Below are 14912 nucleotides of genomic sequence, written 5' to 3'. Positions count from 1 at the left end.
TTACATCAATGAATTGTCGTTCGATTCAAAATCTTTTCCTTTTAGGGAGAAGTACCGTAATCGCAGTTTATTTTTCTTGCTCCTCTTAAAAGGAAGTACTGAAATCGCAGTTTAATTTTGCTATTTACGTACAAATACCTTCCTATTTTATTCAAAACGCTTTCTCAAAAAAATGGTTATTGAGGATGGTTTGGGGACCGCAACTATAACCATTCTTTAAAAAGATTTCTCCAGTGGTAGTTACGGTTTCGATTTAACACCTTATCAGGTTATAATGATAGAATAGCTTATTCCAATTTTAAAAAAATCTGTAAAGCAGACGTAACTTTGCTAATAGACAAAAAGGAAAATCTATCCAAAAGGTACAAAAATCTCCTTAAAAAAAACTTACAGTTTAAAAAGATAAGTATAAGGGTTGATTAAACGCCAAAAGGTACACAAATCAGCAAGTACCCAACATTTCATTAATACTTCATTGATATTATTTAAGTAATTTTACCGCATTAATTTTCATTAATATTTTTTAAGAATTTATTAGATGTCACATACCCTTATGCTGGCCAGTTCATTCATAATAGTTATAATTGTGATAAAATGTATATTATATCTTCGTATAAATAGGTACTTTATTTTAACTCTATTCCAAATTATTCTTCTGATTTCTCTTTAATGTGCCCTTTATTCTGAAGTTGTCACATATACATGCATGTTAAATTAGAAAAAGACAAATTTAGAGTCGGCTACTGTTTAAATTTGAATCACGGAGGATTTAAAACAATATTTCAGTCTTGAATTCGTCTTACCGAAATATTCGTGAGGACAAATAACACACAGTTAATAACAAGTAGATTATTCAACATTATTTATTCATTTCTCAATTGTAATTTAATTCAGTTCCCCTAATTTTACTTATGGTAAAATACTGGAATAATTAGCTGTCCTAAAAATATGCATATCTTATTTATTTTATATTACATATACACAACATTGTGGGAAGAACACCTAGATGGAAAATGTAATTGAAGAAAACTATATTATTTACGATAAAGCCAGATTGACTACTTCATAAAATAACAATTACTTTAATCGAAGAAAGAACTTAAACCGACGATTTTTATTTAAAAATAAAAATAAATAAATAAAATCATTGATGTATGATGGTGTAAGCAATTTTTAAAAAAGTTTATGAATTTTTTAGCCTCATATTTTTTTATTTTTTATAACGTTTTCTTTTTCACCTGTAATCAATAGTTTGATTATTATAGATAAATAGATATTACAGTCAATCTAAGTTAAATGGTGTGCTACTTGAACAAATATTTTGTAGATGAAAATGGCCAGCAAAAGGGTATGTGACATCTAATAAATTCTTAAAAAATATTAATGAAAATTAATGCGGTAAAATTACTTAAATAATATCAATGAAGTATTAATGAAATGTTGGGTACTTGCTGATTTGTGTACCTTTTGGCGTTTAATCAACCCTTATACTTATCTTTTTAAACTGTAAGTTTTTGTTAAGGAGATTTTGATATAGCACTCAGGTTTCATAACTCAGGCTGCATTTTCAGCCTCCATTTCGATCTTTTAAAGATGGTGAAGCAGGTATCAGTTGAATCTACTATGCTGCTAATAATAACCTTTACTGAGGCGTCCAAAGGAGATGTGATACAGTGGCGGATTCTAATGGATTTGAAAGAAGAAAGTATTTACAGTACTAATTTTTTTTTTTTTTTAGTTGATTTAAGGCGTGTCATCATCTAAGGTTATTGGCGCCTGGAGCTTTTTTTCAGTGCACTACCGGACAGTGTTCTCTTGTTACAGACAACACTGTCCATCACCGCGGACAGTGTTGTCTGTAAGAAGCTCCTAGGAAGAGAAAATCTAAGGGTCAGCAGCTGGATTCGAACCCGGGACCTCCGCGTGGGAGTCCAGTATACCAACCGCATAGCTAATCCCTTCTCTATTGTACTAATACATCAAATCAAAGTTACGGACTGTGTAGATGAATGCCCAAATCTTCACCATCTTCAATATTTTGCTGAAAAATCCTTAAACTAACTTTCAAGTAAATTAATCAATTTTACTGAATTAATCAGTAAAATGAAGTAAAATAATTGCCTGTTTTTGCAAGCGGAGCTTAACTTCCAACTACCAATTGAATAATACAAATAGTTCAAATTCTTTTGTGAAATTTATGAAACAAAAATTTACTTTATAAAACAAAACTTCATCTCGTACTTTTCTTTTTATTTTATTTTGTAGTTCACCTTCATTCTTTGTGAAAGGTGCATTATTCAAGAAAGAAGAAAAATGAAAATCAGAGGAACTAGGGAAATCCTTATGGTTCATTTTAGAAAGCCGGCTAGATTAAAGTAATTTAAAGAAGAAACGGGGAGCGCCAGTAACAAATCTTCTTGCGATATTAAAAATCTCTCTGTTGTTTATAACATCTCAGTGAAGCCCAAAATTAACAGTTATTTTTGAATATTTATTTATTTATTATCAGACACAGGATAAATGAGAATTTAAATCAATATTATGGTATACGCAGAAGTTAATGATTAATTCACATCTGAGAAACATTTCATCATTTATTCTGTACAAATTATACTGCTTTAAATTTTTAAACTCTACTTACATTGCTTATTTTGTAGTAAACTCGCTGTACCTTTTGCATTCCATCTAGAATCTAGACAATCTTTGAGTCATACTATTATGCAAGTAGTATTAGCTTTGTATTTCTAAACTCGACATATTTTAATGAGACACATTTTTTAAATAGTAAAAAAAAAAGTTTGACATATGTGAAGATCAAAAATGGGAACTAAGCAAATGGGCAGTTCATATTACAAGGTTAAAGATTGATGGAAGAGCTAAGAGAGATGCCCTGCAAGGATGCCACCCTGCATCCTTGAAGAACATTCTACGAAGAATAACCTTGAACTTAAAAATTAATAATATAATGGAAATGAAAGTTTCCAAGCTGGAAAATTAAAAATAAAAAGTGAGCTTTTAAAGGTAGATGATTATTGTACAAAAAGAAAAAAAAAAAATCAATAAGTAAAAAAAAATCTGTTTTTAGAATTAATTTAAAAGAAAAAATAAACAGAAGTAGATAAATGTGACCAGAGAAATAATGGACAATTTCTATGAATCAAAGGCAGCATACATTTCAAGGTATTTCATGGGATTATGGTTAAGAGAATTATGTATTTATTTTATAAAATAAAAACATTATTCTCTAACAAAGCAACTTGCTGTAGACTTTGTACTTGTAAACATGAACATGTGTTGCAAAGAATTGTGTATAATAACGGTGTTTCATATACTGACAGAAGAGATTCTCAATTTTCTGTGAAACTTTTACCAAGGCTGAATATCAGCATACTGAATGTTTAAAACCAACGTAGAGCAGTACAGTATGCTGATTATGCACAGCCTCTTGGTCTATTTTACTTTGAGCACGTTACAGTGAGCTGCTTCTGCGGATGTCTCCAGATTTTTTTTTTTTTTCAACTTCTAGTGGACTATGTGAACGTGTCACAGAATATGTGAACTAGCATTCCAAGGAGAATTAGAAGATTAGTATCTTGTTTTGAAGTAAATATGTGAATTGATATTTATGTCTGAAATTTCTAAGTTGAAAATCTGTAATTATATCAACATAACCTGCGCATAAAATACTAAATGTGCAATTTTCACTTAAGGGTGTCGTATTAACCAGAAACATTGCATTCCTAATCCGGAAAATTGTGATTTGTTTTTGGATTTTATACGATGAATAGATAATTTCGGATTAGCACCATCGAATAAGCACGTGAAAGTTATTTTAAATATTCGATCCAAAACTCAACATGTTAACTTCTCCCTTAACCTTTTTGAGGACGCTTTTTATATCATTACCATGGCAAAAAAGATGCTTTTAGACAGGGATGGCCAACTCAAATGATCGTGAGGGCCACTTAGGTCAAATTATAATGACAAATGTGAGATGATCAAATAATATTTAATATATTTAATTAGTGCGATATTTGTTTCTCAACACTTCCACTTCCAAGTAGTTCGCAATGCACGTTTTTGCACAACATAACTAGTGGTCCAGGTTTTCATCCGTTATGTTCGAGCACGATTTATGTTGAGCAAATTTCATTTTCGAAAAAACGATTCACAAGTTATAACATAAGTTAATCTAAAAGAACTCAACAATTGCGCCAGAATTCTTAAATTAGAAAAAATTTATTTTTTGACATAAGTGTTTTGAAAATCTATTTTTGATTCTGATCTTTCAAAAATAGGTTTTAGTTCAAAATTAATTGTAAGTCAATCAGCCGTGTTTGTAGATAATATACGAAATTTTCTAAAATTAGGATGAATAATGGAGGGTATAAAATTTATTCAAGGCAGGTCAGGTTGACAAAAAGAAACAAATAAAATATGAAAGAAATATAAAATACCCAAACTATATCACATTATATCTTCTCCAAAAATTCTAGTAAGTTGGAATTATGCAAAATTGAAGAAGTAAACGAGTAGTATAATTGCACATGTATCCGCAGAGATTACACCAATAGGACCGGAGATACAGCAGTTCGAAATATGAAAGAAATGTAAAACAGTCAAATTTTATTTATAACCTTATATCTCCTTCATAAATACAGCTATTAAGGTAGAATTGTGCACAATTGTTAACGTAAAGAGAACTAAAAATGTACATATTTTCGTCAAGTTTACAGTTTAGCTCTTTTTAGTAATTTTCATTTTCGAAAAAAACATGCGTTGGCTGAGGTATGTTGATCCAAATGCGCTCACAACTTTTTCTGAAATTAGAAAATTTTCCTTTTATGACATAAGTATTATAATAATCTATTTTGATTCTGTGTTTTCAAAAACGGTTTATTATTACATTGTAAGCCAATCAGTTCCATTTGGAGATAATAAACAATTTTTTTTTAAATTCAAGATGAATTTCGCAGGCCATAAAATTGTTCAAGGTGGGTCTAGGGTTGTCCTGCTTTATGAGATAAGTGTAATATATTTCTGTTAAAAAACAACTAAGAGCTTTTTGTTATTTATTAACGAATGAACTTTTTAGGACTGATGTTACTAAGAGATGAACCGTGGGTTCTCTGTTGATGAAATTGTGCCTAATCAGTTTCGGTATTTTAAGTTTCGCCATATGTTTACCCTTCAATCAAACAACTAAACATTATAAAATCATTTTTTTTTTTTTTTTTTTTTACTGAGATACGTAATAGAATTTAATAACGTAAATGTTACTTGTACCAATTATTCAACAGCACATTATACCAGATTTTAGGTATTCTCTGGTCTGTGTCTGTTTTTTGTAGCAATTTAATTAAACCACTTTAAAGCTTTTTTAATACTATTTCTCAATCCCCTACCGGTTAAAGTAATCAATTTAAGTGCCTGGAGTATAGGCTGGCCAACAAAATAAAACTTCCTCTCCAACTGTTTGTCTGTTCGTTTGGTGTTGTGAAGTTAATGCCTTGAAGTAAAGAACTGTTCAGTTTACTCTCACAGAAAGTCAATTTGGCTTTCACCAAAATGGATCTCAGTGTGCCAGAAACTGTAGTTGGTGGATTTTCAACATTGACTTAATGGATCAATTCTAGTCTAGAATTGCACAACAATGAGCTAGTAAATGAATGAATTGGCTTTTCAGAGGTTTGTTAATCTTTTGCGGGGACTTCTTTTTTTTAGAAACGAATAAAAAGAACTTAATAGAATCAAGCTTTACGAAAGAATGTAAGGAATTTGATAAAATGAAAATGAAATAAAAATGTTTAAACCGAGATCTACCGTAGAGAATGGAAAAAACGATAGATTTTGAAACCGGTTAATATAAATAAAAAAAGTTATAGATTGGCGAATAAAATCAAAAATTATCTAGCACAGAACCTAACCTTTTATTAAATAAATGATTATATTAAATTCTTAATAACGTGATGTTTTATTAACATTAGGATGTTGTTCATTTTAGTTAATTAGGTATTGAGCGAGAATACCAAATACCTTCTTTTAAACAAAATGTGAATGATCTTGTTATTGTCGGCACCGGCAGTAGAACCTAAATAAATTATATTTGTTCCTTCTGTGATTTCTCGGTTTTGAGTTATGCTAAACACATATTTCACAGACATACTCTTTATTCTTCACACACACCGTCCAATTAGTTTGACTCAGGGAATCACTAAATTCAGTTACAAAAATTTAACACGAACAAAATAATTTTAATACCTTAGTGTACTAAGAGAAGGGAAAAATGTCAGAAAGTATGTAAAATTTCTACCCTTTTTCTTGAGAACGATGACATAGATTAGCCCTATATCAAATGTTATACTTAATTTAAATTATGATGTAGTACGATACTTAGGACTGTACATTGACAAGGGCCTCACCTGGAACCCACATACTCGACTGAAACGACAAGACGTGAACACACGCTACAAGCTACTTACTAGACTACTTGACCGCAGATCCAAACTTGACTTGAATCACAAACTGACAATTTACAAAACACTGTTAACACCCATATGGACATACGGAGCTGAAGTGTGGGGCTCAACCAAACCTTCTAAGTCCAAACGCCTGCAGACACTACAGGGTCATTCCATGTCAAATCAACACAAAAAAAGACCATTTTTGACCTTACCATCTCGGATTTTCTTGAAATTTGGCACATGTGTACTATTGGTATAGACTTGGAAAAATATGAAATTTTACTGTGATATGTCAACTGGTTTATGAGTTACAGGGCTGTAAAGTTGCCAAAAATGGGCTGAAAAACAGGGAACCCCGTGTTTTTGAATTGCTGTAGAAGATTTCCTAATTGAGCTACAGACTTGAGATTGGTGTCATTTTATAGCATATATAATGCCCTTTCCTGTGATATGCGACACCATATGGGTTAGGGTAAATAAAGTTTGTTAAATTTAAATTTAAATTCTAAATTTTAAATTTTTTAAAAAGTACATATTTTAAAATTTTCAAATTAATTCCATGAATAGCTAGTAGTGTTATGAATCATTTGGCAAAATATTAATTTGGGACGACAATGGCTTCATTGTTAAAAAAATTTAAGACTGATGCTCCTTTTCATGGAAAATATATTTTAATAAAATTAAAGTAATAAATAAATTGAAAATAGTAATAATGAATCAATGAATCATAATAATAATTATTAAGTTTTAAAATATTGATTTTGAAATCATTTTTAGAATTAATAATTATGATAACAGTAATTAATCATATTAATTATAATATATTATTTTAATGAAATTATGCAGTTAATCATATTATACAAAAATAATTCAATTCAATATCTTTGTTCAAGAACAGTCTTCTTTGGCTGAGATAACAGCCTCTTTAAGTTGGTTTAAGTCGGCAAAGGGCCTTGTGATGGCGTAGGGGGTTCGGTAAGGAGACTGGCAGCTCGTGCCAGTTTGCAACGACCCTATGAAAATCAAATCCAAACTTCACTACAACTTTTTGAGTGGGCAGTAGAAAACATCACCAACATAGACTTTGCATATTCAACCCAGGAAGACTGTGTTGAATCTGAGTGTTTTTTAAAAAATCGGTTTGCTCAAGCATTGGCTATTAAAGGAACACAGCAATACCATGCTTTCATTCCCAGAAGTAAATCCAAAATATTGGTTAAAAACTTTTCTATGAACTCAGAAGCTTGCGAAATGGAAGTTTCAAAATTCCCTCATAAACTAAAATTAGCCGACATATCAGGTTATATCAGTGTAGACTATAAAGAAACTGGTGGCTTGGATATGTTTTAGAGAAAAATGAAGAACTTGATGAAGTAAAAGTAACTTTTCTTCATCCAGCTGGACCCTCTAAATCATCTGGCATCCAAGAAATGCCGATATTCTTTGGGTCTCAGTAGAGGATGTTTGATAAAAATTGATCCTGTGACTCTGACTGGAAGAACTTACATATGTCCTACTAGAAAGTGATGCATGTCAAACAAATGAAGCCTTTTCAAGCTTAAAATAATAAGGAGATCCTATTACTTAACAGTATGTTTTACTTTGGACTTATTAGTGGAATTATTATTAGCATTATTGTATTAACATGAATTCAGAGTTGAATTAATCGGATTGGAGCTTTAGTCTTAACTTTTTTTAACTATGAAGCCATTGTCGTCCCAAATTAATATTTTGCCCAGTGATTCATAACACTACTAGCTATTCATGAAATTAATTTGAAAATTTTAAAATATGTACTTTTTAAAAAATTTAAATTTAACAAACTTTATTTTTCCTAACCCATATGGTGTCGCATATCACAGGAAAGGGCATTATATATGCTATAAAATGACACCAATCCCAAGTCTGTAGCTCAATTAGGAAATCTTCTACAGTAATTCAAAAACACGGGGTTCCCTGTTTTTCAGCCCATTTTTGGCAATTTTACAGCCCTGTAACTCATAAACCAGTTGACATATCACAGTAAAATTTCATATTTTTCCAAGTCTATACCAATAGTACACATGTGCCAAATTTCAAGAAAATCCGAGATGGTGAGGTTCAGAGCCCGTGTTGATTTGACATGGAATGTCAAAAATCCTACGGAAAATCCTGAATGCTCCATACTACATTTCTAACCTTACAATACACACCGACCTTCACATCCCTTTCGTCACTGACCTAATAAAGTCTCGCTACCGTAAATTTCACAGCCTCCTAGCTCTCCATCTTAATCCTCTTGTCCAACAACTCTCCTCTCTAAACCTTCCAGACAATCCTCCTCGTCGACTGAAGCGGAAGTGGCCTAGAGATCTGTTGTGATTAAATCATTGTGAAAGAGTTTCACCAGTGGGTGATTGCTCTAACCATGACATTACAAGAGAACTGAACCAGTAAGATCAAATTTACTGGATGCAACAATTGTTGAAGTTGTAAATATACAAAGTGAAAAAAAAAAAATTAATTTAATATTATTTCTATAAATGTTAAACAAGTTTAACTTTGTTTTCATATTTTAAATATTAATCATTTATTTTTTTCATTATTTCAACTATGTTTGTTTTAGAAGTCTGTAACTTTATTATTGATTGATTCTTGTTGATTTCTGGATCTAGCGTAGATGAGGCAATGATAGCTTATAAATCAAACACGGTTGTAAGCAGTTTATAAAAATAACCCATAATAAAAAATAAAATTTGGTTTGGCGCAATATATTCTGGTCATGCTGCTTGGATGGAACTTAATTAGGAATCAGGATTTGTTCTAGAAAAGGAATACCTCAAGTTTGAATTGTGGGTAAGTCTCGTTTGGATTAAACGGATAATCTTTTTTCTCGCAAGAAATTTCTACTTTATTTCGATGAGGTTTTTATTACTATTTTTCAGTATTACTTTATTTCAATGGCTTAACTAGAACAATGTAATGGCGACCAGATTAAAAAAGGAGCATTGAACTGCGCACTTTTCGCTGATCCAAAAAAAAAAAAAAAAAAAAACAAAAAAAAATACTAGAGAGATTTGACCTCAAATCAACTAAAGATGAAAATCTAATTCGTAAGCATATGAAATATAATAATGAAATAATTGCCTCTAGTATAATTTTCCCCTACGGATTTTAAAAAAAGTTTTTCCACAGAAAGATAAAGTTCGCTGCGATCTCCGTACCAAATTGTTGCGAAAGAACATGGTGGTTATTGCTTTAGAGGATATCGCATGTGTGCAGTTAGTAAAGCGATTTCCCAATTATCATATACTGCAAATTGTGACAATTATTCTAGTAATGCTATCTTTATAGAATAGAAAAGATTTACAGGATGTCCGTGAGTAAATGAGAATGTAGATTCAAGATAAGAGTCTTAGGAAAAAGAAATAAGAATTAGACTCTGTCATCAAAAGTCTTCTCTCTTACCACAGGAAATGCGGTATTAAACTTCATATGTGGAGGGGTAAATTATAATTAACATTAAATATTTCTCGAAGCGGGAAGTGGAGATGCCACTTTTTTATGGACCCCTACGGGTATCCCAGCATAATGGCACATACTCTAACCCACCCCTCTTACAGTTACTATACATAAGGCCTAAAGTAGATGATGTAGGCTCCTACTTCAGTTTAGCGTACCCACAGGCAAATTCCAGCTGCTCATTACTCCAACCCATTAACACCCATAACGCTTCCCATTTTACAGAAGAATAAAAACGTTGCGTGAAAATGGACACGTACTTGTTATAATTCAGAGTACAAATATCTCCCTAGTGCTTGTTAGGCTAGACAAGAGGTTTAGGAACCTTGAAGGAGTTGACGACCGCGGGCGTCTGTTCGTAACAAATGTCTTTGGCCTTTATTTCATCCGAGAACTCTACCAAAAAAGGGAATTCTTCCTCATTCATGTTCCAAGGGCTAGGCACCAGGCTACGGTGAGACTTGAGGAACACTGTCTTCCAAGATGCTACATTATGTCGTCGAGATGCGATAGTCTACTCGGCATGAACTCTGTATGAGATAAAGAATGTATTGAATTATTACCTGAAATAAGTGTTATTCAACGAAACCAACTTCTTGGACATGCAGGGCGAACAAAAAACGATTTATCTACACTAGATGAAACTTTTGCAAATGCTGCATCGATCCGGTTATTTTTTTTTTTTTTTTTTTTTTTCCTTTCGAGTTTTGTTTATACTATTATTGTTTCTATGATTTATTTCCTAACCTAACAAAAATGTAACCAATCATAGGTTTTTATTTTTTTATTTTATTTTTCTTTATTTTTATTGAGTTTAACATTTTTTATAAAAGCTTGATTTTTCCAGTTTTATTTTGTATCATTTTGGGAGAGAGATCATTGCGAGGTTAAAGCAAATGAAAGGGCAAACATTCTTGCCAAGGATGCCAAGATAGCTGAGAAACTGAATATTTCTGATTGCCACCTACAGATTTAATTGAAGAATTACAAAACTGCCAAAAGTTGCAAACAAAATATATTAACCACAATAAAGGTAACTTTTATATGTTCTTAAGTTGATGAGATAGCCTCCCAAAATAATTCAATTAATCTCTGATTTGAGCACCCAATGCTGTCGACATCGTCTTTTTTTTTTATTTGTTTCATAAATACAATTCTTCATCAACATTTAAGGTAATAATGTCTTCTTTTTGTGTTGTTACAGGTAAGCAGTCCGTTTAATAAGTTTGTAAGTATTTTTTCCTGGCTTATTTGATTATTTTATTTATTTAGTTAGATGCTTTAAAAGAGAATTTCCTCGATGTAAGAATTAGCTATTTTTCAGATGATTCAATGAACGTACCTAAAATCTTCAATAATAATGCTTTAAGTCCTATCATAGCATTACATAGTAAACTTTCAATATCATCACTATCATATCTAATGTGGGAGCTCACTGGTTTTATTAGGTTCTTGGGAGACAAGTAGGCAGGTATCTAAAACATTAATTATGCGGTCTGCCTGAATTTCTTTATGCTAAATTTAGTTTTAAGTACGAGTACTTTTTTTTTGTTTTAACTAAATTTTGGAATACGCTTAGATTTGTGAAATTTGGCTAAAAAAGAAAACGTGCATTTTCAGATAATTCCAATTTTTCGATAGTTGAAGCAGCTTTTTCAAAAGTTAAAAATATGTTGAATTTTTTGCTGTTCAGTTAGATAGTGCGTTGTGTATCAGAAATTAGTTTAGTTTTGAATGTCATTTGATTGGGGAGTTTGACAAGTCCTCTATTATGTAAAATTAAAATCTTATTTATAATCGTTACAGACAATTTCTGCTCTAAACGGAAAAGTTTTTAGAACAGGGTACCTCGTAATGAGTGTTTTGGTCTTAACTGAACTCGCTGTTTAAACATGTTTAGGTAATTGATTGTTGTTGAATATTAATTAGTGTTTTGTGATGCCGCATTATATTGAGGAGGCAGACCTCAACCGACAATCTTAGGATGATTTTTACCTACAAAACCTTTCACAAACAAATTAACCGTACATTTACTAAGGAATAACAGCCCCAAGTTTTATTTGGCAAATTCCCAAGAATTTTACCGACCTTTCCATAATCAATACTTCTCTTTTGTAAGAACCATTTTGTAATATGGTTCTGTTCCTATTACTATACTCATATTAAGAGATTGTAGGGATTATAGATGTTTTTATAGGATGCCACTTTTTTTCGACACTCCATTTGATAACCTACTAGACCAACTTATACCTTTATCACTTAAATCTTGTCGAGTAACAGCTGATCTATTGTTTCTTTTATGGCTGCTGAATAATCAGTAAATATACTCATTCATCCGTTTCTAAACAAAATCATTTACAACGTTCCACTATCTTCACTAATAGTTAAAAATCTAGTTCATATGCCAGAAGTAACTACTTATTTATTAGACACGTGAACAGGATAATAGGAAGAGCAAACGAAATGTTGTCTTCCATACATATGATAATTCGAAGGATAATTCATATTCCTTTAAATAATAATAATAATAATAATAATAATAATAATAATAATAATAATACACTTCCGGAGGCCGGCAGTGCACTGAAAAAAGCTCCGGGCGCCATTAACCTTAGATGTTGACGCGCCTTAAATCATTAAAAATAATAATAATAGTAACAATAAAATAAAATATTCACGTTTCAATCAATCAAATATCTACTCCAATTTAGGATCAAAATACTTAGAAGATCTCCTAGTTTTAGCATTATTTTTACGATCCATGATTTCGATACTTTTTTATTACTTTATTTAAGATAAGTGATTGTTAGCCAAGTTTTATTAACTTTCAAGATTTTAATTATTTAGCTAAGCTTTAATTTTGTGGTATGTTTTTTTAGTATAACTTCTGATAAGCATCACTTACATGTAAATCAATTAACTGTTGAGTATTGTTTATCGATTTTGGCGATTAACTTATTAATCCATAATTAATTAATTATGTTATTATCAAGGAAGAAAGAATTCCAGTCTTAATTTTGTATTTTTGCCTAGCTTTCGTCCTAGAGACTAGGTCATCTTCAGGGCTTGTGCTATTGACAGTTATATTATTATTATTATTATTATTATTATTGTTTACATTGTTACATGTAAAGTTGGTGTACTTTCTGTTTTGCACATAAACAGACAGGACAGAAGACACACCAATCTTATGTACAACTACAGTGGAGTCTCGGTTATCCGTCACCCTTTTATCCGTCTATTCCAATTAACCGTCACTCTCCTCAGTATTTAAAAAATTAAAAAAAGACCCAAAAAATTATTTTAAAAAGAAAACTTTCTTTTGAGATTTTTTCCTTTGTCTTTTAGGGACTTACTCGTGTCCATCATTCCACAGTTTGTGGGGTTTTTCCTAAAAAGATCAACCACAAACAAATCCGCCCACAAAACCGATTAGATGTCGCAGACATTGTATTTATTAATTTTAATACATAATAGAATGAATTGAATAATGAAAGATACCTGACCTTTAAGGCTTAAGCGTATAAACGTATAAAATATGTATACCAGTTAATACAAAGTTTTATACACGTTAAACAAAAGAATCTGGAAATTTTCCTGTTTTTTATCCATTATCCGTCTATTCGACTATGCGTCACGTGTCCGGTACCGGTCATGACGGATGACCGAGACTCCACTGTATGTGAAAATGAAATTGAAGTAACCAAATTAAAAAAAAAAAAATCGGTAGCACTTAATTAATGCATTTTTCTGAATTTAGGGTGTTTCAGCTGACACCATACCTACTTTAAAATACTCATATATATTAATAATTTTGCTTTTATCAGTTTAGGGAGAGCAGTTTTTATGAAGGGATTGGAATAAGGTTACTTTTGACTGTAATGTACAAATTATAAACGGTGGAGTTGCTCAAAAATTAAATATGACTCAAATGTTTGGAGTTCAGAGAGTAGAAGTAAGAAAAAGTGGTATGAGAATCAAAATGTATCGTTTTTATTATTGTTTAGTGTATTCTTAAATCATTCTATCAGAACATGAGCTAATGCAATTAAAAATGGTGCAGTTTACTCTTACCCAATAGTGTTAGGAAGTAGAAATCATATTCGTGGAAAATTGTGAGATAGATATATCACTTAATTCTGTATCACGTACGAATTTCTGAGCAGTATAATGCTGCAATTCAAAAAGAGGTACTCAGAACCGGACGAGTGAGAGATTTTATATAGTATATATAGCATTCTTTTCATCCTTTATCCTGTCTTCTCTCCACTTTACCATGGAATCCACTTTCTGTCATAGTTAACCCAGACATTTCCAAGTATTTCCTTTCTTTACTTTTATATTATAAAGTACATTCTGTCGTCTCTCATTTCTATAGAAATGACCATGTTTGTTATTTTCTTTGCAGTACTCCCTATATTGAAGTAACTGTTCAAGAGTAGTAAGATGCTAGTTGTGTAACATTAAACTGATGAGCTAATCCATTGTAACTTCAAAGATGTATTGTAGAGTTCTCTTGGGTCTCTCATATGTAAGTTCTCTGTGTGCACGTTGGAATGGGATCCCAAAGGACAAAAGCATGTTCTCCGCCATTTAGAACTGCCGACCTTCTTTTTCTTACTTTATTTATGTATTATTTAGAACATATATCCCGGTCTAGCAATTAAGGTTACAGATGTGTTGTACAAATTTTAAAACATGTTGATTAAAACAAATTCTTCCTACCAAAGAAAAAAAAGTACTATAAATCGAATTAATACCGATCAGAAAGGCATCGAAATATTATTATTCCAGTTCGTTTTGATGTGAAATCAATTCACTGGCTAAGTTGAGGCTAATTCTTCCCAACGCGTAATCATCAGTGTTTAACTGAATCTAAGTCTGATTCAGTTCTAAGCACAAACTGTCACGAGAAAAAAAAGTGATATTCACGAAGAAAAGAATCTA

The 14912-nt window shown here is 31.3% G+C and overlaps 1 protein-coding gene across 21 annotated transcripts in view; it reads left to right on the top strand.

The window, feature by feature from the left end:
• The window catches only part of LOC141452377 (neuroligin-4, X-linked-like), a 673353-nt gene that overhangs the window by 430506 nt on the left and 227935 nt on the right, over positions 1 to 14912 (top strand). For 13 of the 21 annotated variants that reach the window (XM_074124451.1, XM_074124443.1, XM_074124436.1 and 10 more), the window contains exons 1-3: positions 9389 to 9556; positions 10813 to 10998; positions 13793 to 13933. The exons of 1 other annotated variant lie outside the window; for it this stretch is intronic. The gene's annotated coding sequence lies outside the window, so the exon portion shown is untranslated. Of the gene's footprint in view, positions 1 to 9118; positions 9300 to 9388; positions 9557 to 9638; positions 9725 to 10812; positions 10999 to 11169; positions 11194 to 13792; positions 13934 to 14373; positions 14497 to 14912 lie in introns of those variants that run through there. 7 more of the 21 variants (XM_074124454.1, XM_074124455.1, XM_074124453.1 and 4 more) reach the window with 7 other exon arrangements.

Source organism: Rhodnius prolixus, unplaced genomic scaffold (assembly GCF_049639745.1).
Source record: "Rhodnius prolixus isolate KJV_2025 unplaced genomic scaffold, Rpr scaffold_3, whole genome shotgun sequence".
In the NCBI taxonomy this organism is placed as follows: Eukaryota; Metazoa; Arthropoda; class Insecta; order Hemiptera; family Reduviidae; genus Rhodnius; species Rhodnius prolixus.
The sequence above is the reverse complement of the archived record's forward strand: the minus strand, read 5'-3'. Positions and strand labels throughout refer to the sequence as shown.